General features: G+C 42.6%; 2 long non-coding RNA genes across 4 annotated transcripts in view; one reads left to right on the top strand and one right to left on the bottom strand.

Annotated features, from left to right (window-relative positions):
- Positions 1–2,285: 2,285 nt before the first annotated feature.
- Positions 2,286–14,784, top strand: LOC122230480. Of its 3 annotated transcripts, none has more exons than XR_006207455.1 (4): positions 2,286–3,249; positions 6,127–6,206; positions 11,259–13,282; positions 14,701–14,784. It is a non-coding gene; the product is annotated as an uncharacterized LOC122230480 (long non-coding RNA). The 3 variants fall into 3 exon arrangements; XR_006207456.1 differs by having other exon boundaries at positions 11,259–11,350; positions 14,701–14,782; XR_006207454.1 differs by lacking the exon at positions 14,701–14,784 and having other exon boundaries at positions 11,259–14,464.
- Positions 14,785–15,563: 779 nt separating this feature from the next.
- LOC122230481 overlaps positions 15,564–24,950 on the bottom strand; it is a 28,097-nt gene continuing 18,710 nt past the window's right edge. Inside the window, exon 4 of the long non-coding RNA XR_006207457.1 lies at positions 15,564–15,630. This is a non-coding gene — a long non-coding RNA (uncharacterized LOC122230481). The remainder of the gene's footprint in view (positions 15,631–24,950) is intronic.

The raw sequence follows: 24,950 nt of genomic DNA, 5'->3' as shown, positions 1-24,950 counted from the left end.
GCCCAGGCCTTCACCTGAGCTCTCTGATGGAAATCTTCCAGGCCCTAAATGACCAAGCCCTTCATGCCCCTCCTTGAATGCTTCTGGCTTGGAAGCACTCCTGTCCTGTAGCAAAGAGGGTGTGGCAGGAAACGAATCCCTTACTGCTGAAAAAGGAAGCCCTGCCTTTCCTTCTTGTTTTGAAGGCTCTAAACCACACGTGTATGCTAAGGTGTAAGCATTTTGAGGGCTCAAATCTTGTTTCGGAGGCCTGAGCAAGTGCCCTGCCCCTCAGCGGTGTCGAGTTCAGATCTGCTGTACCTGGGACCCCTTCTGAAGTTTGTAATGGTTCCTTAGCGCAGGGCCACACTTAGCTGTGTATGCCCTTGAAGAAGGACTTATTAAGTGAATAAACAGTCCGGGGAGCACGTATGGTGGGGTGGAGGAGGGAATTTTTTGTTTTGTTTTGTTTTGTTTTTCTTTGGAGGAAACGTGTTCTTGTGAATTTCACAAAGCAAATCATCTGCTGTCGTACAACCCTATCTATCTTGGTATCTGTCCTGGGTCTCCTTTCAGCAGTATTTTGTTCCTGACTGCACCTGAAAGGATTCCCACAGCCCATCCTTCTTGCCCATTAAACCTTAAGTCCTCTTTTCTCCCCACGGGACCCATACATTCTACCCATTTTCCTCTCTTCACAATTCCAGACGACCCACGGAATGCAAAACACTTCTCACTACCCCACTTCCTCCTGTATACCCACCCTTCAACTTGCTGCCTCAAAATAGGCACACCGACTATGCTTTCGTGTTGCTGTCTTTAATGATGTTCTTTATAGGGACACCAACAGAGAGCGACGTAGGTAGGGGAGGAACGAAAGTTCCAGAGTTCTCTCCTACGTTCTCCTGACTCAGGTCTCTGACCCACACAAAAATGTGAAATGTGAGCCCATCGTTCTAATAACCCTTCTTTGCCTCTCTCTCTTCTCCCCTCTTGCCTTCAGGGCAATGCCTCCTGTGCTGTCGGATTACTTCTAGTGTAATGGCAGACATCATGACCTTACTGAGGCACTTCGCGGCTTACAAATCACTTTCTGTCCATTATTTTGGTGAACATCAGAACCTCCTTTTGACCCAGGTGTTGATGTGACTGCCACCATTTTAATGGGTCAATGAGACCGTGTAGACAGAGCGCCCGATAGATGCCTGTATCAGTCTCCCCCCACCTATTTCGCCCCAACCAAAGAAATACAGCGATTAGACAATGATTGTATGTAATCCTTAAAAAGAACCTGATTCGAGAGATTTTTTTTTTCCGCTGAGGAAAACATTCTCAAATTATGTTTTAACTCTATGTGATGAGGGAAATCCACATACACTTTCTATTTTCCACCCAGCTGGCAACTGCTGCTTGGTGGACGACCAGACCCTTCCTTTTGTTTTGACATAGTAAAGTCAGGGTGCCTCAGACTGGACATCCAGATGACCTCTTGCTGTACTTCAAAAATCAAGGTTTGAGCCAAATCTGGATCAAGATGAAAAATTGCCATTATTCTGGGGCGCCTGGGTGGCTCAGTCAGTTGGGCGGCCGACTTCGGCTCAGGTCATGATCTCGCGGCCTGTGAGTTCGAGCCCCGCGTCGGGCTCTGTGCTGGCAGCTCAGAGCCTGGAGCCTGTTTCAGATTCTGTGTCTCCCTCTCTCTGACCCTCCCCGTTCATGCTCTGTCTCTCTCTGTCTCAAAAATAAATAAACGTTAAAAAAAATTAAAAAAAAAAATTGCCATTATTCCCCTGCTGGCTTAAAAAAAAAAAAACAAAACAAAAAAACTCTATTACTTTTTTCTTCCTGCTTTCTGGTCCAAATTACCTCAGAAGTATTTAGTTCTTCAGATACAGAATACCTATTGTCTACCCCATGTTGGAATAACGCAGAGTTTATTTTAAACTCTTTGTCATTTTAAACTTTTCATTAACTCTCACTGGCCTTTGTAGGTACCTGGCTTTTCTCTCCACACGAGTCAGGTACCTCCTGTGCCTTCAACATATTGACATTAGATTGTAGCATGGAGAGGACCAGGGGTCTGCTCAGTGTCACTCTTCAGAAGTCATCTTATTAATCAATTGGATAGAAGACCAATTGGTTCATTCAACACATACTTACTAATCACTTACCCCGAACTCCGATAGAACTTGAGACCCAGTAGCATGAGTATGTGAGTTATGAGTGCATTATCCACACCTCCCGCTTGGACCGTGAGGCCCTTCAGAAGAGTCTGGTCTCGGCTTACCACTCCCTGTCTTCTGACATTGGGCAACTCGCTTCACTTTGGGGTGCCTCAGTTTCCCCATTGGGGGAGGCAGATAATAAACAGCATTTGAAATCCACTGACTCACTTTCTTCCCACTCAATTCAGCAAATATGAGTAAAGCACAGAGCATAAGAGTTACTGACAGAGCTCAAAGAAGGAGGGATCGAGTGCTACTTAAGAGAAATCAGTTCTTTACTGAGGCTGGGAAATGGCTACACAGAACTTGGTCATCCAGCTCTGTCTCCTTTTGTGCATACTTGAAAACGCCCCTACAAAAAAGAATCAAAATAAATACGGGACAGCCTAGCAGGCTTCAGATGGTGGGTAGCAGCCGAGCAGAACTGGAGCAAGGGTAGGATTTCAATGAACCGACACTGGGTCAGGGGCCATTCCAGGCAGGGCAGGCACATCCAGAGCCAAAGTACAGCGACTGGAAAATACAAGGTGTTCACAGAGAACTGGGAGCAGTCATGTGTGGCCACAGCACGGGGTGCAAGGAGGGAGTGGTGGGAGATGGGACGGAAAGGTATCGTGAGGTCAGAGCCGGAAGGGCCTGCAGAGGCCCAGTGAGGAGCCTGTGCTGGATTCGGTTCCACGGGAAGGTGACCTCACTGGGGAGGCCGGAGCCGACCCTGCCCCTTCTCAGCCCCCTCTGAGTGCAGGCCCGGGAGAAGGGCATGGGGCAGAAACTGGCAGAGGAGTCATCGCCCGGCTTGTTTCTTCACCAGGAAACAAGGTTTCCTGTAACTCAGACCGTGAATCAGCATTTCCTCTGTCAATAATACACAGAGAGAAATGCAACAGCACAGGGCTTGGGGGGGGAATGGAAGACAGGAAGGAATATTCCATGACACGCTGGGCTCTGCTCTCCTTTCCCCCTCCCCGCGAAACACTCCTGATAAGTTCCCAAACGACACTCGGGCTTCCTACGAGACGTCTCGAAGACAGCTTCACGGTATCACGTAAGGATGAAGGCCCCCCACGTGCCCAGCTCTCTTGCCGTAGTTTGTGTTTCTGTCACCACGGGGATAAGCAAGGGCGCTGTCTGCATTCTCTCGCGTTAGAACTAGACATTCGTACGACGGTGTTTCATCCTTGCAGAAGGTTGGAGGGTGTGTTTGATTGGCCTTTTAGTTTTCACACACCCCTGTCCAGTATCTTATTTGATTCTCATAATAACCCTGTGAGGTACACAAGGAATATTATACCTATTTCACAAGTACAGATACCAGGGCAGGGACACGGAATGATTCTTCCCGGCAGATCTGTTTTGAAGGAGCCGGAACGGATCCCAGCCCTTCAAACCCCAGTCCAGGGTTATTTTCAAGGTCATAGACTTAAAACAAATAAAGTTTGTGATTATATATTGTGTAGATAGACAGACATGCATACATGCAGTGTATTTATTTAAAATATAAATATATCCTTGGGGCACCTGGGTGGCTCAGTCGGTTAGGCGTCCGACTTCAGCTCAGGTCATGATCTCATGGTTCATGAGTTCGAGCCCCGCGTCGGGCTCTGTGCTGACAGCTCAGAGCCTGGAGCCTACTTTGGATTCTGTGTCTCCGTCTCTCTCTGCCTCTCCCCTGCTCACACTCTCTCTCTCTCTCAAAAATAAAAAAATAAATAAACATTTTAAAAAGGCTTAAAAATAAAATAAAATAATTAATTCATACTATTTAATATAAGTAATACAATATATTTATTTAAAATATGCTTAATAATTACCAAGCTAATTAACAATACATTTAATTTAAAATATTAGCCATAAATCGCATATGTACTTACATTCTACCTAACACCTGAAAGAATTTTATTCACTCCCTCATTCCACTCGTTCATTTACCAAATATTTATTGATACTGTGTACTGTGCCAGGCTATGTTCTGGATGCAGTAGTGAACAAAACAAACAAAACACCCTGCTTTCATAAAGCTGGCAATCTAATTGAGGAAGTCAGACAGCGAATGAGGTAAAAGTCAAATACAGTGTTGGCAAGTCATATATGCTTTGAAGAATGAAGAGACCAGAGAAGAGGACTACAAGTGTTGGAAGTATGCGTGGTACAGTTTTACGCGAGACGTCCTGTGACAATCTCCCTGAAAATGTGACGCGTAGGGGAAGACCAGCAGAGGTGGGCAAGCAAGCCATGTGGATCCATGGGTTGGGGGGGAGCCTGCAGAAGAAACGGTAAATGGCCAGACTCTGAGGGGTGCCTCCTTGGCACGTGCAGGACACGGTGAAAAGTCAGGTGTGGCCGGACAGGAGGGAGAAAGGGGAGGAGGGGAAGAAATAGGACGCCAGAGACCGACCACGCCAGCCATTATTCAGACTTGGAACTGACTTAGAGAATTGGCTCCTCATTTACTCAAAACCCAAACCCAAACCGACCAAACGAACAAATAAACAAACAAGCAAAAAAATTAAAATAAAGCAAGGCAAGGGTTAAAATGCGAAGTAAACCAAGACAACAACAGAAGCCTGTACAGGGGGCGAAGGTTGGTAAGGGAAAGAAAAGGGCAAGGGAGGAGGGAAGAAGTGAATATATCTATATTTTTTTTTCTTTCTTTCTTTCTTTCTTTCTTTCTTTCTTTCTTTCTTTCTTTCTTTCTTTCTCTCTTGCTTGCTTTCTTGCTTTCTTGCTTTCTTTTTTCCCTTTCTTTCTTGCTTGCTTGCTTGCTTTCTTTCTTTCTTCTTGTTTCCCTCTCCCTGTCTGTCTCTCTCATCTGGAATCTGGATTCGGGTGCTTTCTTGCTTTCTTTTTTCCCTTTCTTTCTTTCTTGCTTGCTTGCTTTCTTTCTTCTTGTTTCCCTCTCCCTGTCTGTCTCTCTCATCTGGAATCTGGATTTGGGTGCTTTCTTGCTTTCTTTTTTCCCTTTTTTTCTTGCTTGCTTGCTTGCTTTCTTTCTTCTTGTTTCCCTCTCCCTGTCTGTCTCTCTCATCTGGAATCTGGATTCGGGATCCAAACCCTCAAGCCACTGCCACGGCCATTTCCTGAGGGAGCCAGGCAGTGGCAAATTCAGGCAGAGGAGCAACATTATTACCACAAGCTTGGGCCTGGGCCCCAGACCTCAGTGAGATTCCTACTGAGCTGGGCAGCTGGGACTCAACAGGCCTCCCCTTGCTTAGGCTACAGGCTGAAAGCAAAATGAAACTCTGCCAAACCAGGCCTCCCAGGGACAGTGGCCTTCTAAGCAGAGCCCCCTCCCAGGCAGCAGGAATAGACCATCAAAGCTATCAGCTCAGCCCTGCAGAAGTTCCCTTTCTTTTTTATTTTTAATTTTTTTAATGTTTATTTATATTTGAGAGAGAGGTGGGGGAGAGGGGCAGGGAGAGAGGGAGACAGAATCCGAAGTAGGCTCCAGGCTCTAAGCTGCCAGCACAGGGCCTGACACAGGGCTCGTACTCACACACTGCGAGGTCATAACCTGAGCCGAAGTCGGACCTCACCCGACTGAGCCCAGGTGCCCCCCAAAAGCTCCCTTTCTAACTCAGGAGTGCATCATACACTTGCTTTTGACCCCGGCTCATCTTTGAGCATGGAGCACACGTGTGCCCACAGACATGGGTGTGAAGGGGAGGGGAGACAGTAGCCCCACGCTCACTCTAGAAACCAGCGTTCCCTCACGTTTGGTTCTTTCTCTGTGTTCGTCCTACAGGCTTAATAGGCAAGCTCATATGCAATCCATGCCCATACGGCCTCCACTACCTCCCTACTGCCTTCGAAAGTTGTAGAAAATTTCTTTGTGTGACTTCCCCAAACGTTATCATTGGGACCAATGAGAGAGTAGCTCAGTCCCCCAAAGCCTTTTATAAATGTCTCCTTGATTTGCCTCCAGGAGACACTGACATAGATCAGAATAGGACAAGTCTCCAAGCCAACTGGACACAAGGTGAAGTCCCTCGCCATTCTCATCAAGTACGTGAACAAACAAGAGAGATGCTATCCCTCAGAGACATGCGAGCAACCTCAATCCACCCAGGCATATCATGATCGGGGTGGGGGGAAATAGCTAAAATAAGGCTCTGAACGCTTTGTCTCATTCATGCCTTTCCGCATCACCTCCCTCCAAAACTATCAGCATCTTAGTTTGAGTCTCTTCTGGGTTGTTGTTTTAAAATCAAACTCTTTATTTAGAGGTACTGGTAAACAACTTGTGTACTTGTAAGAAATACAGAGAGAGCCTATGTATCCTTCACCCAATGTTAACATCTTGCGAACTCATAGCGCAATATCATAATGAATATATTGACATTCATACAGTCAAGCCAGAGGATATTTCCATACCCCAAGGATCTCTGATGCTGCCCCTTCAATAGCCAAACCCACTCCACTCCCTCTTCCATCTCCTCCTTGATCCCTGGAAACCACCCTTGCGTTATCCATTCCTAAAATCTTGTCAATTCAAGGATGTAATATAAATGGAATCCTATCGTATGTAGTATGTAACTTGCTGTGATTGTTTTGTTTTTTTTTTTTTTTCCTATCAGGATAATTCTGATTAGGAGAGTCACCCAGGTCGTGTGTGTGTCAAGTTAGCTCCTTTTCATTACTGAGGAGTATTCCATGTATGACTACATCACAGTTTGTTCATCTTCTGAAAAGACATTTGAGTTGTTTCCGGTTCGGGGCTATTATGCACAAGTTTGCTGCAAATACTTGTGTACGGGACTTTGTGTGAACATCAATCTTCATTTCCCTGGAAGAAATGCTCAGGAGTATGGTTTCTGGGAAGTATGATATGGCATGCTCACTTTTTTTTTTTTTTAAGACACTGCCAAAGTATTTTCCCAAGAGACTGTATCCTTTTATATTCCCACCAGCAATGTATGAGTGAACCAGTTTCTCTGCATCCTTGCTGAGCTCTTGGTGTCACTATTTTTTTGTTATTCTAGCCATTCTGATAGGTGGATAGTGATACCTCGTGTGTTTTCAATTTTCATTTCCCTGCCCTCTAATGCTGTCGAATGTCTTTCTCTGCGTTTACTTGACATCTGTCTATATTCTTTGGTAGAATGTCTCTTCATATCATTTGTTGATTTCAAATTAGATGCTTTGTCTTTTAACCTTTGAGCCTTTGACAGATATGTTTTAATATCTGACAAGTATTTTCTTCCCAGTTAGTAGTTTGTCTTTTCATCTTTTTAATGGGGCGCTTTGTAGAGCAAATTTCTTTCAATTGCGATGGAGTGTCATTTGCCAACTTTTTCTTTCATGGATTTTGCTTTTGGTGTCAAGTCTAAGAACTCTGCTTAGTTCTAGATGTAATTCTAGATACTAGTTTTAGGAGTTTTTTTCTTATTTTTTTTCCTAAAGGTTTTATAGTTTCATGTTTTACATTTATTTTTATTTTTATTTTTTTCTAGAGACCAAGAGTGAGAAAGCACACATGTGAGCAGGGGAGATGAGCAGAAGGGGGGAAAGAGGGAGAGGGAGAGGGAGAGAGAATCCCAAGCAGGTTTCATGCTCAGAGCAGAGCCCAAAACAGGGCTCAAACTTGCGACCCTGGGATCATGACCTGAGCTGAAATCAAGAGTCAGATGCTCAACCAACTGAACCATCCAGCACCCCTCATGTTTTATATTTAAACCCATTTAAATACTTTTTTTTTTCAACGTTTTTTTGTTTTTGTTTTTTTTTTTTTTTTTTTTTTTTTTTAATTTTTGGGACAGAGAGAGACAGAGCATGAACGGGGGAGGGGCAGAGAGAGAGGGAGACACAGAATCGGAAACAGGCTCCAGGCTCCGAGCCATCAGCCCAGAGCCTGACGCGGGGCTCGAACTCACGGACCGCGAGATCGTGACCTGGCTGAAGTCGGACGCTTAACCGACTGCGCCACCCAGGCGCCCCCATTTAAATACTTTTGAATCTATTATGAGTTAATTTTCATTTGAGGTGTGAGACTTAGGTTGAGGTTTGTGTTTTTGTTTGTTTGCTTCTGCCTTTCGGTGTCCAATCACTCAAGCACCACTTTTTGAAAAGGTTATCTTTTCCCCCATCCACTTGCTTTTGTGCCTTTGTCAAAAACAGATGGTCGTATTTGTGTGAGTCTATTTCTGAGTTCTCTATTCTGTTCTATTGATCTGTGTATCTCTCTACAAACACCACACAGTTTTGCTTACTATGGCGGTATAATATGTCTTGAAATGGGTGGACAGATTCCTCGACTGGATTCTTCTTTTTCCAAATTGTTTAAGCTATTCAAATTTCTTTACCTTCCCGTATAAATTTTAGAATAATCTTCATGCATACCAAAAATCTTACTGTAATTTTGAGAAGAATTGTGAAAATTCTGTATATCAGTTTGGAGGAAATTGATGGCTTTACTAGTGTGGTACACAGAATAACGGCCCCTGAAAGATTTACACATCCCAGTCCCTGCAAACTGTAAATACGTTACCTTATATGGCAAAAAGCGTTTTGCGATGTGATGAAAGGCCTGGTGAATTATCCAGGGGATTCAACGTAATCACAAGGCCTTTATACAAAGGAGGTGGAAGGATAAAGCCAAAGGAAGGGACACGTGATGAGGCAAACAGTGGAGAAAAAGAAATCTGAAGGTACTATGCTGTTGGCTTTGAAGATAGAGGAAGGGGCCATAAACCAAGGAATGCTAGTGTTTTCTAGAAGCTGAAAAGCAAAGAAGGGGATTCTCCCCTCAGAGCCTCTGGAAGGAACCAGCTCTGACAATACTTTGATGTGAGCCTCATAAGACCCAATCCCACACTTCAGAAATCCAGAACTATCAGAAAATAAATTTGCATTGTTTGAAGCCACCGAGTTTGTGGTCATTGTTTGAGGCAGAAATAGAAAATGAGTATAACTATGTTGAGTCTTATAATCAATGAACAGAAATAGTATGCCTCTTCATTTATGTGGATCTCTTTTGATTTCTTTCCTCAGCATCTTCTACTTTTCAGTGTACAAGTCTTGTACATGTTCTGTTACCTTTCCATCCAAGTTTCTTATTTTCTGAGTGATGAGAAGTGATATTATATTTTGAATTTCAAGGTCCATGTGTTCATGGCTAGTACAGAGAAGTACAATTGGTTTTTGTATGTTTATTTTGAATTTTTTTAATGTTTATTTTTGAGAGAGAGAGAGAGAGAGAGGGAGAGAGACAGAATGTGAGTGGGGGAGGGGCAGAGAGAGAAGGAGACACAGAATCTCAAGCAAGCTCCAGGCTCTAAGCTGTCGGCACAGAGCACAACATGGGATTCAAACTCAGGAACCATGAGATCATGACCTGAGCCTAAATCAGATGCTTAACTGTATGTTTATTTTTGCATCCTGCAACCTTAATGAACTCACCCATTAGTTTTAAGAGTTTGGTTTTGTTTTGTTTTGTTTTTAAAGAATCCTTGTAATTTTCTACATAGCTAGTCGTGTCATCTATAAATTGGGACAAGTTTATTTTGGGGGCACCTGTGTGGCTCAGTCTGTTAAGCCTCGGACTCTTGACTTTGGCTCAGGTTATGATCTCACTGTTCCTGAATTCAAAGCCCCACATTGGACTGTCTGCTGACAGCATGGGACCTGCTTGGGATTCTGTCTCCTCTCTCTGCCCCTTCCCTGCCTGCACTTTATCTCTCTCTCAAAATAAATAAAAACAAGGGGCACCTGGGTGGCTCAGTCGGTTGAGCGTCTGACTTCGGCTCAGGTCATGATCTCTTGGTCCGTGAGTTGGAGCCCCCCTGTCGAGCTCTGTGCTGACAGCTCAGAGACTGGAGCCTGCTTCAGATTCTGTGTCCCCTTCTCTCTCTGCCCCACCCCTGCTTGTGCTCTGTCTCTCTCTGTCTTTCAAAAATGAATAAACATTAAAAAAAAAGTTTAAAATAAATAAATAAAAACAAACTGTAAAAAATTTAAAAAAATTTTTTTTTTCTTTTTGAACTTTACTCATTTCCTTTTCTTTTTTAAATTTTTTTTTTTTTTTTTTTTTTAGCGTTTATTTATTTTTGAGATAGAGAGACAGAGCATGAACAGGGGAGGGGAAGAGAGAGAGGGAGACACAGAATCGGAAACAGGCTCCAGGCTCTGAGCCATCAGCCCAGAGCCTGACGCGGGGCTCGAACTCATGGACCGCGAGATTGTGACCTGAACCGAAGTCGGACGCTTAACTGACTGAGCCACCCAGGCGCCCCTTTTTTTTTTTTTTTTTTTTTTTTTTACTCATTTCCTTTTCTTGATGCTTCGCATGTGCTAGAACTTCCAACAATGTGAAGAAAAGAGGTGAAAGTGGACATTCTTGCCTCATTCCTGATCTAAGGGACAAAGGATTCAGGCTTTCACCATTAAGTATAATAGTAGTCATAGGGCTTTGTAAATTCTCTTTATCAAGTTGACGATATTTTCCTCTAATCATAGATTTCTGAAAATTTTTATCATGAATGAGTATTGAATTTCGTCAAATGCTTCTTCTGCATTGACTGAGATGATCTGTTGTTTTTCCTTCTTTAGGCAGTGAATATGGTGGATTAACACTAATTGATTTTTTAATATTGAGCCAGTCTTGCATCTCTGAAATAAACCGTACTTTGTCATGGTGCATAATTTGTTGGTACTTGTTGAATTTTATTTCATATTTTGTGGGTTTTTTAATAATTTTTTTTTACCTCTATATTCATGAGAGTTGTTGGTCTGTAGTTTTTTTTTTTTTTAACGTTTATTTATTTTTGAGACAGAGAGAGACAGAGCATGAACGGGGGAGGGTCAGAGAGAGAGGGAGACACAGAATCCGAAACAGGCTCCAGGCTCTGAGCAGTCAGCACAGAGCCTGACGCGGGGCTCGAACTCACGGACCGCGAGATCATGACCTGAGCCGAAGTCGGACGCTTAACCGACTGCGCCACCCAGGCGCCCCTGTTGGTCTGTAGTTTTATTTGCACTGTTTGTCTGGTTTTTGTATCGAGGTAATGCTACCTTCATAAAATGAATTGAGGATTGTTTCCCTTCTCTTGTATTTTCTAGGAGACGTGTAAAATTGGTGTTAACTCTGTTGAAGAATTCATCAGTGAAACCATCTGAGACTGGGGATTTCCTTTTTGAGAGCTTTTAAAATTGTGAGTGCAATTTCTTTAATAATAATTATAGCGCTGTTCGAATTACCTATATCGTATTGCATACGTTGTAGTAATTATTGGGGAATTGGTCTGTTTCATCTAAGTTGTCCGATTTTTGTGTGTAGTTGTGGCATCTGCCTGGTGTTTGAAGTCTTCTCTAACCCATTTCTAACTCTAAACCACCTCTTGAACCTTTTTCCCCCTCTCTTCCACTGAGGCCCAGTGGATCTGTGTGAATGGGGATCTCAGTAAATGGGATTCTTTTCTGGGATTCCTCACACACTCTGTGCTTTCTCGCTGCCACACCGTGCTATTGTCATTCTCTGCTCCTGGAACACCCCAAAGTTTCCTTTTTTTTTTTTTTTTTTTTTTGTCTTCTCATTCAAGGGTCACTAAAAAACTGCAAGCTAGCTTTTCTATTTCCCTGTGAATTCTCCTGTCTTATTTGGTCTGTGGCAGTTTTGTAATGTGGACCAGAGACTGCCTTGTATAGACGTTATTTGTGAACATGAACTTATGTCCTCTACTAGGCTGTGAGCTCTTTGAGGGATGGAACTCTGTACAATTCTCCTTGGCTTCCTGCATGGGGTATAGTATAAAGTACATGCACAAAAGACATCTGAAGAAGTAACTCACATGTGTCCTTGCGTGATAGTCAGTCCATCCAAGACATCTCTTTGAGTTCCCATCTTTAGGGTTTTAGACAGCTATTTCCCAGTTATTTCTCTGAAACAGGGATCGACCCAGCATCTGAAGAGAACCAGTTCCTTGAGTACTTGAAGGGGAAAGAGTTACTCTCAACACCAATTCAGATCTCAAGGGAAAGACATACTGTGTTTTTCAGAGTCCTGAGGACTGTCTCACAAAACTACAGGTTCATTATGAAGAGATGGGACACAGCCAGGGATCTGGAAATCTAGCAGTTTCCAAAAAAACACACACCTTCTCCTGCCATCCAAATTAGTAGTTCAAAATCTCCTTAGCAGAGCCATACTAAATGGAGATGTATTAAGGAAGTGAGATGGAAAAGCGATCTCCATCAATTCTCAGCTCAGCAGGCATCTGTATCCAACAGTATCATTGAGACTGACTTTGCATGAAGAGGCCCAGGCTGGGAATGAAGATTCTCCAGAGAATCCTCCCACCATCCCAAAATAGGAGCAGGTGAAGTGGCTGGGAAAGGAGGCAGAGGCAGGGATGAGACAAAGTAGGGAGAAGGGGAAGCATTTTCCACTCTTGTGACTTTCAAGATCGTCTCTTGGTGATCCCATTGTCCTTCTCCTAGTCTGAGCCTCCTATCAAATCTGCTGTTGTATCCTTCCATTCTATCTCTCAGCCTCTTTCCCTGCCTCAATCTGTCCTAAATATAGGACCAAAACGATCTCTCTAAAACTTAACTGTGATTGTACCATTTATATTTTCCAAGAGACCTTCTTACATTCCCTAATGCATGGGAATAATGTGACATGCCTTCACCGGGCATTCAAGGCCCTCTGCATGGTATCATTTCATCTCCCAGTATCCTAGCTGGCAAGAGCAGAATGGAAGGAATACAGAATCTAGAAGCAGATCTGTGCTCAAATCTAGCTCAGTTTCCTAATAGCTTCACGATCTTGGGTAACTTATTTAACCTTGTTGAGCCTCAGTTTCTTACCAAAAAATTAATCAAAGAACAATAATAATTCAGGTTTGTGGTGAGAAATAAATGAGGCCATGAGCGTTGAGGACATGGCCCATAACAGGTACTCGGTAAGTGGTAGCTCTTTTGACCATGCTGAAGTACGTTGAGCAAATTCCCAATTCCTGTAACACCCCGGAGCCTTTTCACAGACATAATGGCCCTGACGAGGTTACCAAATGCCCTTGCACATGGAGTAGGGAGAAGAGACTGGCCACAGATGACGGATGGGGATGAGGGCGTAGCCACATGAGGTGAGCTGCCCATTGTTAGAGACAAACAATGAACAGAACTCTGAGAGGGGCTGTGGATATCACAGGGGAGAGGGCAGGTCCAGAAATTCATAATGGCTGGGCAGGGTCCAGCACTTTCAGTGTCTGATTTTCTTCCCTGAGCCTCAGAACAAGCCCAGGCCTGCCTCTCCCCAGCTGATGAGGGCACCTCTCCCTTGTCTTCACGCGGCTGAATTGTCTGTGCTTTTTTTAAGGGACATCTTTGTTATGTCCAGCACAGAGGAGAGGTCGGTGGTGGGCAACTCAACCCGGGATGTATATCTGAAGTGTGTTCACTGAGGCTTGTATGGCGATCATACCCGTTATGTGTGTGTGTTATTATAAGGGGCTCAAGGAAATAGTGTCAAGAGACTCACTTCATAAGTACGTTTATTATTATCTCCGCTGTTCAAGCCACACAAAATAAATGTCTGGCATTTCCAGAAATTGCTATCGATTCGGCAGCAGATTTTACAAGGCCAATCAATAACGGTTTCCTCTGTGCCCCCCGCCCCCAGTGTATATTTATTTGTGATCGAGCTTTCTGTTCCTCCTGTGCTTTCTAGTGCTTGTAATTGGTCCAGAATAAATGGATGATTTCATCTTTTTCCAGGAAAAAAAAAAAAAGAGTGAGAGAGAGAGGATAAAGAACTCTGCTATTAAAAATACCTCCCTCCCCTTCCCAAAAACAAAGCTGTGTGCATATATGTATATATGTGTGAAAGAGAGAGAGAGAGCCTGCATTTAAACTTGACTGCCAAAGTAAGGCCCTCAACGCAGAAACCACAACGTGTGGCCTGTTGTCCCTGCACCTAAACCATGCCACAGGAGGAGATTAGGGACCCAGAAAGCCACACAGACCTTTCTAGTCATGGTTTCTTCTAACATGACGGTGTTATACCTTACAGTGTCACCCACTGTATAAGAGAGTCTCAGAGCAGGCTAGAACTTCAAAGTTCACCAGCCCAGCCCCCTCTTCTAACAGATTAAAGCACAGAGGCTCAAAAAAGAAAAGTGGGTCTACCCTCAGCTCTCTTGCCTCAGAATGTGACCTTATTTGGAGACAGGCTCTTTACGGAGGTCATCAAGTTGAGATGAGGTCATGAGGGGGTCCCCAACCAATATGAGTGGTGCCCTTATAAAAAGGAGAAACTTAGGGGCGCCTGGGTGGCTCAGCAGGTTGAGTTTCCAACTTCGGCTCAGGTCATGATCTCACAGCTCGTGGGTTCAAGCCCCATATTGGGCTCTGTGCTGACAGCTCAGAGCCTGGAGCCTGCCTCGGATTCTGTGTCTCCCTCTCGATCTCTGCCCCTCCCCTGCTCATGCTCTCGCTCTCTCTCGCTCTCTCTCTCTCTCTCTCTCTCAAAAATAAACAAACATTTAAAAAAATTTTTTTAAAGGAGAAACTTGGACATGGAGGGAGACACACACACAGACAGAATGCCATGTCAAGATGAGAGCAGAGATCAGGAAGATACTTTTTCAAGCCAAGGAATGCCAAGACTGCCAGCAAGTAGCCAGAGGCTAGGAGAGAGGCACGGAACAAATTCTCCCTCACAGCCTCACAAGGAACACTCTGATCTCAGACTTGCACCCTTCGGAGCCGTGAGGAAATAAGCTTTTGTCGTGTGAGCCTCCCAGTTTATGATACCTTGTTACAACAACCCGAGCAAACGAAGACACTCCTCTTCCCCAACAGCCAGTATGCAGGAGACCCAGCACCAGAAGGATCCGGAGCGAAAAGTCAGGAAAATGTTAGAACTACCTGAGAGGCTCAGACAACATCTTTGATCATTTTATTCCAAATAAACACAGCACCAGCAGAGAGGGTCTGCATGTCCAACTTCTCAGGGACAAACTTTTTGCCACTGTAGAGAAAGTTAACTGCTAAAACTACATAAAATCGATTGTCCATGTGGTCATGCATAGGTCATGCTCCAGTTTGTTCTATGATGGAGTAAAGAAAATATGTGTCCTTCCAGGCAAAATATAAAAGTAAAGACAATCGATGGCAAAAAAATAAGGCTATAGATTCACAAGGGTACCTTCGCTGATGTCTTCCTAGGGACAAAGGCAGACACTCCGTTTTGCAGCCAAAATGGGCCGGGTGAGTATGTACCTCTGACCTATGAACAGCAAATGAAAGTGGCAAAAGCAGAAGCATAGAGGAGTTTATGCGAGTCTCCCATGCCTTCCTCCTCCACTGCCACAGAGGCCCCGGACGTCACTTACAGAAGGAAGGGAGGCACAAAATTAAAGTAGACCGGATCCTTAAGCCTCTGATTGGAAGGGAGCCGCCTCAGAAAACCATCCGACCCTCAGTGAAGCTTCTGCAAGAAATAAATAGTTGCCTATGAGATTTGGGGTGGGGGGGATAATCGAACCTGGCACTATGGCCTGACTCAGACGATGATGATGGCCTTCACCTTGGCAACCTGTATTGGACCTGTGTACTATTCAAAAACAAAATAAATAATAAGCGAGTGGAGAAATATTCACTTGGAATTTCTCGTGTGTCTTGTTACACACGAGAAGAGCCCATTGGTAGAAGAGCCCACCCCAACTATGTTCATGTGACTTCCTCTGAAAACACAGACCCTGGACCCCACAGTAAAGGAAAGGCCTCCTTGGCATTCCTGATGACTTCTCCAGTGGGAGCTTGGACCCTTACAGATGGAATGGCGTTTCCCGTTCTGGGCACAACTCTGATTGTTAGAAATTTATTCCTTAGGATTATCGATAATCAGACTCTCTGTTACCCCCAGCCGCTGGCCTCAGATCTACTCTTCAGAGCTCTGCAATAACTAAGAAAAAGTCCATCCTTCTCCAAAGCTGCTCTCCCCCAGGCTGCTGTTGTAATCAAAGGAGATTTCTTTCCAGAAGCCATGTTAATCAAACTATCACTAATAAGTCAAATCCCAATAGAATGTGGGCCGCAGCATTGTCCCAATTATTTTGTTGTGTTAGGATTTTATGCCATCAAAAAAATACTTGAAATAAATGGGATTCCACCTGGGGCCTAACATTCTTTCAGTTATGGAAAGATTTGCATCATAGCAATATTTGTTTTATTGGGATTTAACCTGCCCATCGTTCTGCTGAGTGCCTGAGTATGAATGTGGGAAATAGCTTTCTACCACCATAAGCTCAGAAAAAATGTCAGTGAAATGCTGGCAAATAGATTATGATTGCATCGACAGCTCTTTTCATAAGCTAATGGGCTGTCTAACCTACTCATGCCTGCTGTCCCCCATAGGGTCTTGTGAGCACACTGCCAAGGAGCTCGTTGGATTTGGCAAATTGATACACTGGGCTTGTTTGACTTCCCATTTCTATGAATGATCGTTAGATATTTTAACAATATGTTAATGTGCTTAGAACGCCTAATGGGGCATTAGTTAGGCAAATACACAACTCAGTTGAGAGCTCTCCTGTTAACACAGGCAAAAATCTATTCTTTTTCTTAATAATGGATTCCCTTCCTGGTTCAAGTGGAAAATTTTAAATGTGTACATACGCATGAAGTTTCTTAGTCCTATAATTTATGTTTGATCGTCAGGACTTGTGTAGAAGAGATAACACGCCATTTTACTTGAAGGACTCAAGGAATCCAACGTGAGGGCTAAAAAACACATGAAAAACTGGAACCTTGCTAGTAAACAAAATCTTTTTTTAATACATTTTAAGTTCGAATATCTAGCATTGGCATGGCTGGGGAAAACACTTTTATACACTCCTTGTGGGAGCATAAATTGAGACAATCTTTCTGAAATGCAATTTGGCAAACATAACAAAAGCCTTTAAAGTGTGCATACCCTTTGACCCAGACCCAATGATTTCACTTCTAGGAATTTATTCTAAGGAAGTAACACTGGGTGTGTGCAAAGATTTATTTACCATGCTTATTTAGATGCCTATTGCAACATTATTTACAATAGCAGTAATTGAAAAAAAACCAAATAGCTAACAAAAGGAAATTGGCTTTTTAAGAAACATGATACACTTGCTTACCCAACGTGTTATTACACTGGCCTTAAAATACGTGTTATAGAAGAACTATTAATATGAAAACAAAATCACAATATACTGTTAAGATTTTTTTAAATACAAGTTTCAAAACCATATTTTTAGGATATCAGTTTTGCAAACAAGTTTTAAACAAACATAGAAGAAAACGTACCAAAATTTAATAAGGCTTGTGTCTGCAAGTTGGGTTTATGGGCGGTTATTAGTTCCTTTTTCTCTCTCCTGAATATTTCTAAATATTTTACAATGAACACAGTGCGCTTGGTATACAAAAATATTATGAGATAGAATCTTACCTGTAAAAGGGAGTCTAATTTTTCAAGACGCTGCTGTTACTAGGAAATCAGACACATTTTTCCTACTGCCTTAACTCACAATGCCAAGTGAACATTTCTTTGGCATTTCTAACTTGTACAGAGCCAAACAGTCTCCATCTTTAAAGCAAGTCTGAACACCAATGGACAATTCCACAATTAACCAAGATACCCAACTCAGTTCCATTTGAAATGAACAGAGGTGGGGAATTTTTTTTAAGTTTGTTTGTTTGTTTGTTTGTTTGTTTGTTTGTTTTGAGAGAGAGAGAGAGAGGGAGGGAGGGAGAGAGAGAGAAAGAGAGAGAGAGAGAATGAGTCCATACATATTGACAGTATGGAGCCCAACTTGGGGCTCAAACTCACAAACCATGAGATCATGACCTGAGCCAAAATCAAGAGTCAGATGCTTAACCTACTGAGCCACCCGGGTGACCCTGATGTGGGGAATTTTTTTAAGCTAGAAATGGAATACTATCATTACCCAAGAGCATTAGATGTGGAGTATCAGATGTAGAACTCCTGGGAAAAAGTTCTAGCTCTGACATTAGCTGGTGACCTCGAGCAAACCTCTTAGTCCTTCCATGGGACTCTCAGACTGGACCTACACACACACACACGCACACACACACACACACACACAGATTTTCTTAAATAAGGGATAAGGTCAATCTACCCACAGTACTCCCAAGGCAGTCCCACCTTATATACTACATTGCTTTAGCCATATCTAGTCTAGAATCTCCATAACTAACAACTAGTCAAGACTGAAATGACACAAAGGAAGGAACTGACTTCTTTTCTTTCTTGACTTTTTGTTTGTTTGATGTGTGTAAACTAAAGCACATTTGTGCACAAAGTGCATAGGTCATAAGTGTACAGCTTAACAAAATTGTAAAGTGAATCCCTGGCAAGCGCTACCCCTGGGAAGAAATGACCACCACCCAGAAGGACTGCATGTGCCCCTTTCTTGTAACTCTTGCTTTCTCTCTCTAGAGTCACTGCTCCCCTGACTTTATTGTGATCATTTCCTTGATTTGCTGTATGGTTTTATCACCTAAGTATGCATTTCTAGATAATACAGTTTACTTGTGTTTATTTTTGAACTTTATATAAATGGAATCATACAAAAAATATTGCCATGATAATGAATATAAAAGAATTTTGTAAAGTGTAACGTATACATGAGTGAATGGAATTATTAGTAGTAATACTATCATGTGGGTCATAGGCATTGAATTTTCACCCTCCACAGCAGGTGCTGCTTTCATGATTTTTGCATCGAATCATTTCCTGTCAGGTCTAGACCTCCTCATCCTTCCAGATGGTCAGCACAAGCTCCGTTCAGGGACCCATCAGAGCTCCGTGTTTGTGACTTCTCTGTGCTTGTGACTTCCACCTAGATGGAAAAATACCCACCTGAGACTGAGAGGGGTCTGTAAATACCTGCTTTGTTCATAAATTAGCAGGCTTCCCTCTGTTGAGTGAGTTCCCCAGCTATTATCAAGGCTCTAAGGTCACATCTGGTTAATCGTTGGCTAGAAATCAATACACAGAGAGTGATGGTTTATGATAAGGGCTTATAATAAGCAAGTTCAAGTTCAAGAGACTGGCTGTCTTTTTGTTCTTAGATGCTAAAAAGAAGCTGCTAATCCCCTTTCCTGTTGGGAAAAAACATAACTCCATTCACACTGCTACCTAAATCAAGAAATATTTGATACATTCTTTTCATAGGTACCCTTTCTCTCTTTGGTCAATGCATTGTATCCTTAGGCTCAGCTGCTCAAATACCATCTAGAATATTTTTCAATCCCAAGGAAACGCATCAACTAATTCTCTAGTGTCACAAGACCTCAGGGATACAGCTACCCTTTGTCCCAGTTCTGGAACAATACCGACACTCTTTGATGTTAGCGGCTACCTTGTGAACTGATCCATGGGGCTCCCAGTGCCCGAGGCTCAGTACTGTGGGTTTCCCAACTGGCACTTGGCCAAAGCTTGCCATTTCTCCTGTGCAACCACCCATGCATGTGTACATGAGCACATGCGTATGTGAATGAGTGGGTGTGTTCAAGCGTGTGTAGGCATACTATCTACTCATTCCACAAGTAGACAGCATTACCATGGATTGTAGCAATAACATAAGAATGCCTTTCATGTAGTAAATGTTGAGTGAATAAGTGAACAAATGAGCAATGCTCCCCACCTGGCTTCCTACCCCAACATTCCTCCTCTTTTCACAACTGAGGCCACTCAAATTCCACCTTCAGGATCAACACTGTACCATTCCCAGGACTAATTTAGGACTTAATCAAGCAGAAACTTAGGGAATTGGTCCAGATTCTCAAAAGACTCAGAGTTTAGTGTACCTGGCAAATCCTCCCACAGTGATATTGAATTCATATTTGGATCACCACCTTCTTCCTCTCTCATAGTACCTTATGTCACTCATTTCAAAACACACACACACACACACACACACACACACACACACTACCTTTGTGCTATTCTGTAGGGTTATACCCAAGTCTCTGGCAACCACTAATGTGTTTCCTGTTGCATCATTTTGGCCTATTCCAGAATATTACATAAATGGGATCTAGTTAAAACTCACTAACCCTAAAGAGCAATACAAGGGTGTTTGTTTGTTTGTTTGTTTGTTTTGAAGCTGTCTGTCCTGTTGTTGTAGTGGTTACACAAATTTATCCATAGTTAAAACTCACAGAACTGTACTTTTCAACATGTCAATTTAAAAACTAATACTGAAAAAAAGTCTGAACACACTTAGCATGTATTTTCCTATATGCATGCATATTAATAGAATAAATCTCTATTAGCAGTGTATAACTCATTTTAATTTTAAAACATTGTAAATAAAAGTTTCAATGTAATTAACTGTATCTGCATATCAAGTTTTAATGGTTGGGTCGTACTACATTGAATGGAGATAACACATATTACGTAAGCAATCCCATATTGAATATTTGGGCTGTTACAGATTTCTTCTTTTTTTTAAGTTTATGTATTCATTTTGAGAGACAGAGAGCTCATGCATGTGCACAAATTGGGGGAGGGGCAGAGAGAAAAGGAAGGAGAGAATCCCAGGCAGGCTCTGTGCTATCAGCATGAAGCCCCTTGAGGGGCTCGATCTTACAAACCGTGAGATCATGACCTGAACCAAAACCAGTAGTCAAACACTTAACTGACTGAGCCACCCGGGGACAACACTGAGTTTTCAATATCATAAATCCTGCTGTGATAATCATGCTTGCAGTTAAATATTTGCACAAATCCTTCATTATACTCTGTATACATTTTTAGAAGTAAACTTGTTGGGTCAAGGTATGAATTTTTTTTTAAGTTTATTTCCTTATTTTAAGACAGAGACAGCACGAGTCGGGGAGGGGCAGAGAGAGAGGGCGAGAGAGAGAGAAACCCAGGCGGGCTCCCTGCTGCCAACTCAGAGCCCAACACAGGGCACGAACTCAAGAAACCCCAAGATTATGACACGAGCCGAAACCAAGAGCCGGTCGCTTAACCGACTGAGTCACCCAGATGCCCCTCAAGATACGAACTTTTTAAAGGTCTTTAACATGTTTGTCAAAATGTCCTTCAGAAAGTGGTACCCAAATGCTCCACCCCCCCAAGGGGCAATGAGGATTTTCTCCTATGTTCCCCTATAACCTTGCTCACATGCTGCTATTATATTATGTGGAGTTAAAACTTCAAAGTCCCTCCACATGCATTGTAGTCATCTTTGAACAAAACAACCCACAGAGCCTACCACATTGCCTGACATATACAAGGCACCATTTAATATTTGTATTTGTTTGTTGGCCTGAATAAATGGATAAATTAAAGAGCTAGTTTTTTCTTTGGTAATGAATTTTCCTATTTGCCACCAAATACTTTAGAGTTACTTCATGCACAGTCATTAATTCAGCACCTAGAGCATGATCTGCGATATTTTTAAATCAAACCTCACGAACCAAAACATTTGAAGCATTCATTCCGATACATTTGTTTATACTTTATACACACATACTCACGTCAATCTGTGCATTCAAGAATAATAAAGCTTAACTCCTTACGTTGAGTTAAAAATAAGCGTAAATGAAGTTCTAATATTTTCTTCTCACTCTCCAAAATATTGTTCTTTACATACCCCCAAGCTACTCAAATTTTGTAGGTCATTGCCCTAAGGAGCCTAGATGCCCAGGGTTCTGCACTGGGCAGCAACAAGAGTACAGCAATGGATGACACAGTCTTACCCTTGGATTTCACAGGCAGTCTAGGAGCAAACGCCATGGGAAATTTACCGATAACCAGAGTGCCTTATTGTTTTTAATGTTTATTTGTTTTTGAGAGAGAAAGAGAGAGAGAGAGTGTGTGAGTGGGGTAGGGGCAGAGAGAGAGAGACATACAGAATCCGAAGCAGGATCCAGGCTCTGAGCTGTCAGCACAGATCCCGATGCAGGGCTCGAACCCATGAACTGCAAGATCGTGACCTGAGCTTAAGTCGGAAGCTCAACTGACTTGAGCCCCCCAGACACCCCCCAGAGTGCCTTATGAAAGCAGAGGAGGGACAGATTTCTCCTTGTTCAGGAGGGGAAGAGGAAGTCCTGGGGCAGGTCACAAAGTTTAAGTTCTAAATGCTGAGGAAGCCCCATTTGGCCTATGTTTTACTCTGACCTCAGCTGCATTGCAGGACGGCTGGGTGGGGGAGGGCTGTTAAGTAGGGAAGAGTCTGTACACCTGCCACGTATGGCTGTTGGTGGGTTTTTCTTTGTGCTTCTTTTTTTCCTGTTTGCTTAATGCATTTTTTTTTCCTCCCGCCTTCAAGACATAGTGACGCACATTTCAGTTTGGGCAAGGGACAATGCCAGAAGACTGTGGTGAAGACGAGCTCCTGCACAGAGGCGGCCAAACTTTAGCAGGGTAATGGCAGATCCTACCTCATTGCCTCTTTATTTTTATGTATAAGAACCACCCCTTCTAGAGCAAACACAAGGACAAGGTGATCTCTCGAGACCTTGTCTACTTCACTGACCCTGAAACATCCAGGACCAATTTTTTTTTTTTTAAATACAGGTAAACACTAGATGCAAAGGACTCCTCAAGTGTTCCTAAAACATGGCTTGGACCCTGTCACTACTCTGCTTACAGCTTCAGTGAGTCTCTCTATGGAATAAAATCTTGAATTTTCCGTAGTAGCGTTCAAAGCACTTCAAATTCTGGTCTCCACCTAAACACTCGCTACTTCCCTCCAATCTCCCACCAGGCACACCAAACCGTATGCCCCTCCCTGCACACACTGACCTTTCCCTCATGACAACTCAGACAGTTCTCTACCACCCTGCCCGATCTAAGTCCGACTCACCTTCCTGTTCTAGTGCAAAAGTTACCATCTCTGGGAGGTGTCCCCACTCCCATATGTCACCTTTCCAGGCCAAATCAAGTCCCTTCTCCTTTGGGTTCCTATTATAATTCTTCTTTTTTTCCCCATCACACTCTTCCTAACCTGCCTTGGATGACAGTCATCTGTGTCTATTCCTGTCTCTTAGTTGAGACTTAAAGTCTGCTGACGGTAGGGTACCAATATTGAATTATCTCTTTCTGCTACACAGCATCTCACATCAATGAAAAGACAGGATTGCCAACCTGCTTTGGTAAACTGAGGCAAGTCTCACCTCACTTACAAAGCTGCTTAAACTTTCCTAAGTCTCAGGGGTGCCTGGGTGGCTCAGTGGGTTAATCATCTGACTCACAGCTCACAGCTCAGAGCCTGAAGCCTGCTTCAGATTCTATGTCTCCCTCTCTCTTGGCCCCTGCCCCACTCATGCTCTATCTTTTTCTCTTTCAAAAATGAACAACCATCAAATTTTTAAAAAAAAATTTTCCTAAGTCCCAGAAATTTGCTTCAAGCTAGAAGAACAGGTTGGGCAGGAAAAAAAAGCTTCAGATGTTTATTTTGACTTCTTGAATTTAACAAGCATGTGGCATTTTCAGATGGTGATGTCCAGGCATTGAGGTATACCTGGTTAGATCTGAGCAAAGGTAACAATTCATCATTCATCAGCATATGGATGATAATAAAAAATGATGAGAGTCTATGAGATTTCCCAAAGTATAAAGTGACAGAAAGTGCACCAAAGACAGAACCTTAAAACATACCAGTATTTTATAGGCAGGGGGGAAAGTGCCCACAAAGGAGAGCAAGAAACTATAATAATAAAAAAAAAAAGATACAAAGAAAACCAGGGATTTGAAAGTTTCAAAAAGGAAGGAAACAGGAAGCAAGCCATAGAAAGCCATAGAAGGATACATGCATCTAATAGAGTGAAGACTGAAAGATGTTCACGCACTTTGGTAGTTAAAAAGTCCTTCATGATGTTAATAAAACATATGTCCATACGGCTAAGTCGTGAATCAGTATTAAGCTAGCAAGAGGACAACTCTTTCCAAAACTTGAATCAAAATGGAAGAAGGGAGATGGGGCAGTGGCTTGGAAGCATAGGACCCATGAAGTAAATTTATTTGGTTCTGTTATTATTGGAAAAAAAAAAAACTCGAGCATGTTTATTAGCTAAAGAAAGGAAATCAATAGAGAAAAACCATAAAAGAAAGAAGGACTCCAGAAACATATAAAAAGAATCATATACCATGACCAAGTGGGATTTATCCCAGGGATGGAATATCGGTTCAACATATGAATATCAGTGCACCATATGAATAAAATAAAGGAAAAAAGGGTTACAGACACAGAAAAAAAGCACTTGGAAAAATCTAGCATCACTTCATGATAAAAGCACTCAATGGCTAGGAATAGAAGAAAATTTCCCCAACATGATAAAGAGCACCCACAGCTAGTAAAGTCATCCCTAACGGTCAAAGACCAAAAGTTTCTTCCCTAAGTTAGGGAAGAAGACAAGGACATCCACTCATCATCCCTATTCAGTGCTGCACTCGAGATTTTAGCCAGGAAAACTAGGCAAAAATAAATAAATAGAACTTACTGAGATTGAAAAGGAAGAAGTAAAGATACCTCTATCACAGATGACATGATCTTGTGAAACAAAAAACCTAAGAAGTCCACCAAACTACTGTGAGAACTAATCACAATGTCAGCAAAGCTGCAGGATACGAAGTCAATATGCAAAAATCAGTTATATTTGTACAGACTAGGAATGAAAAATGTTAAAAATAAAATTAAGAAAATAACTTTATTTTTAATAATATTAAAAAGAATAAAATACTTTAGGAATGAGTTGAAGGAAAGATGTGCAAGACTTGTTAAACATTGCTAAAAGAAA

The sequence above is a fragment of the Panthera tigris genome, chromosome C2 (assembly GCF_018350195.1).
Source record: "Panthera tigris isolate Pti1 chromosome C2, P.tigris_Pti1_mat1.1, whole genome shotgun sequence".
NCBI lineage: Eukaryota > Metazoa > Chordata > Mammalia > Carnivora > Felidae > Panthera > Panthera tigris.
Note: the sequence above shows the minus strand (reverse complement) of the source record. Positions and strands in the feature narration are given on the sequence as shown.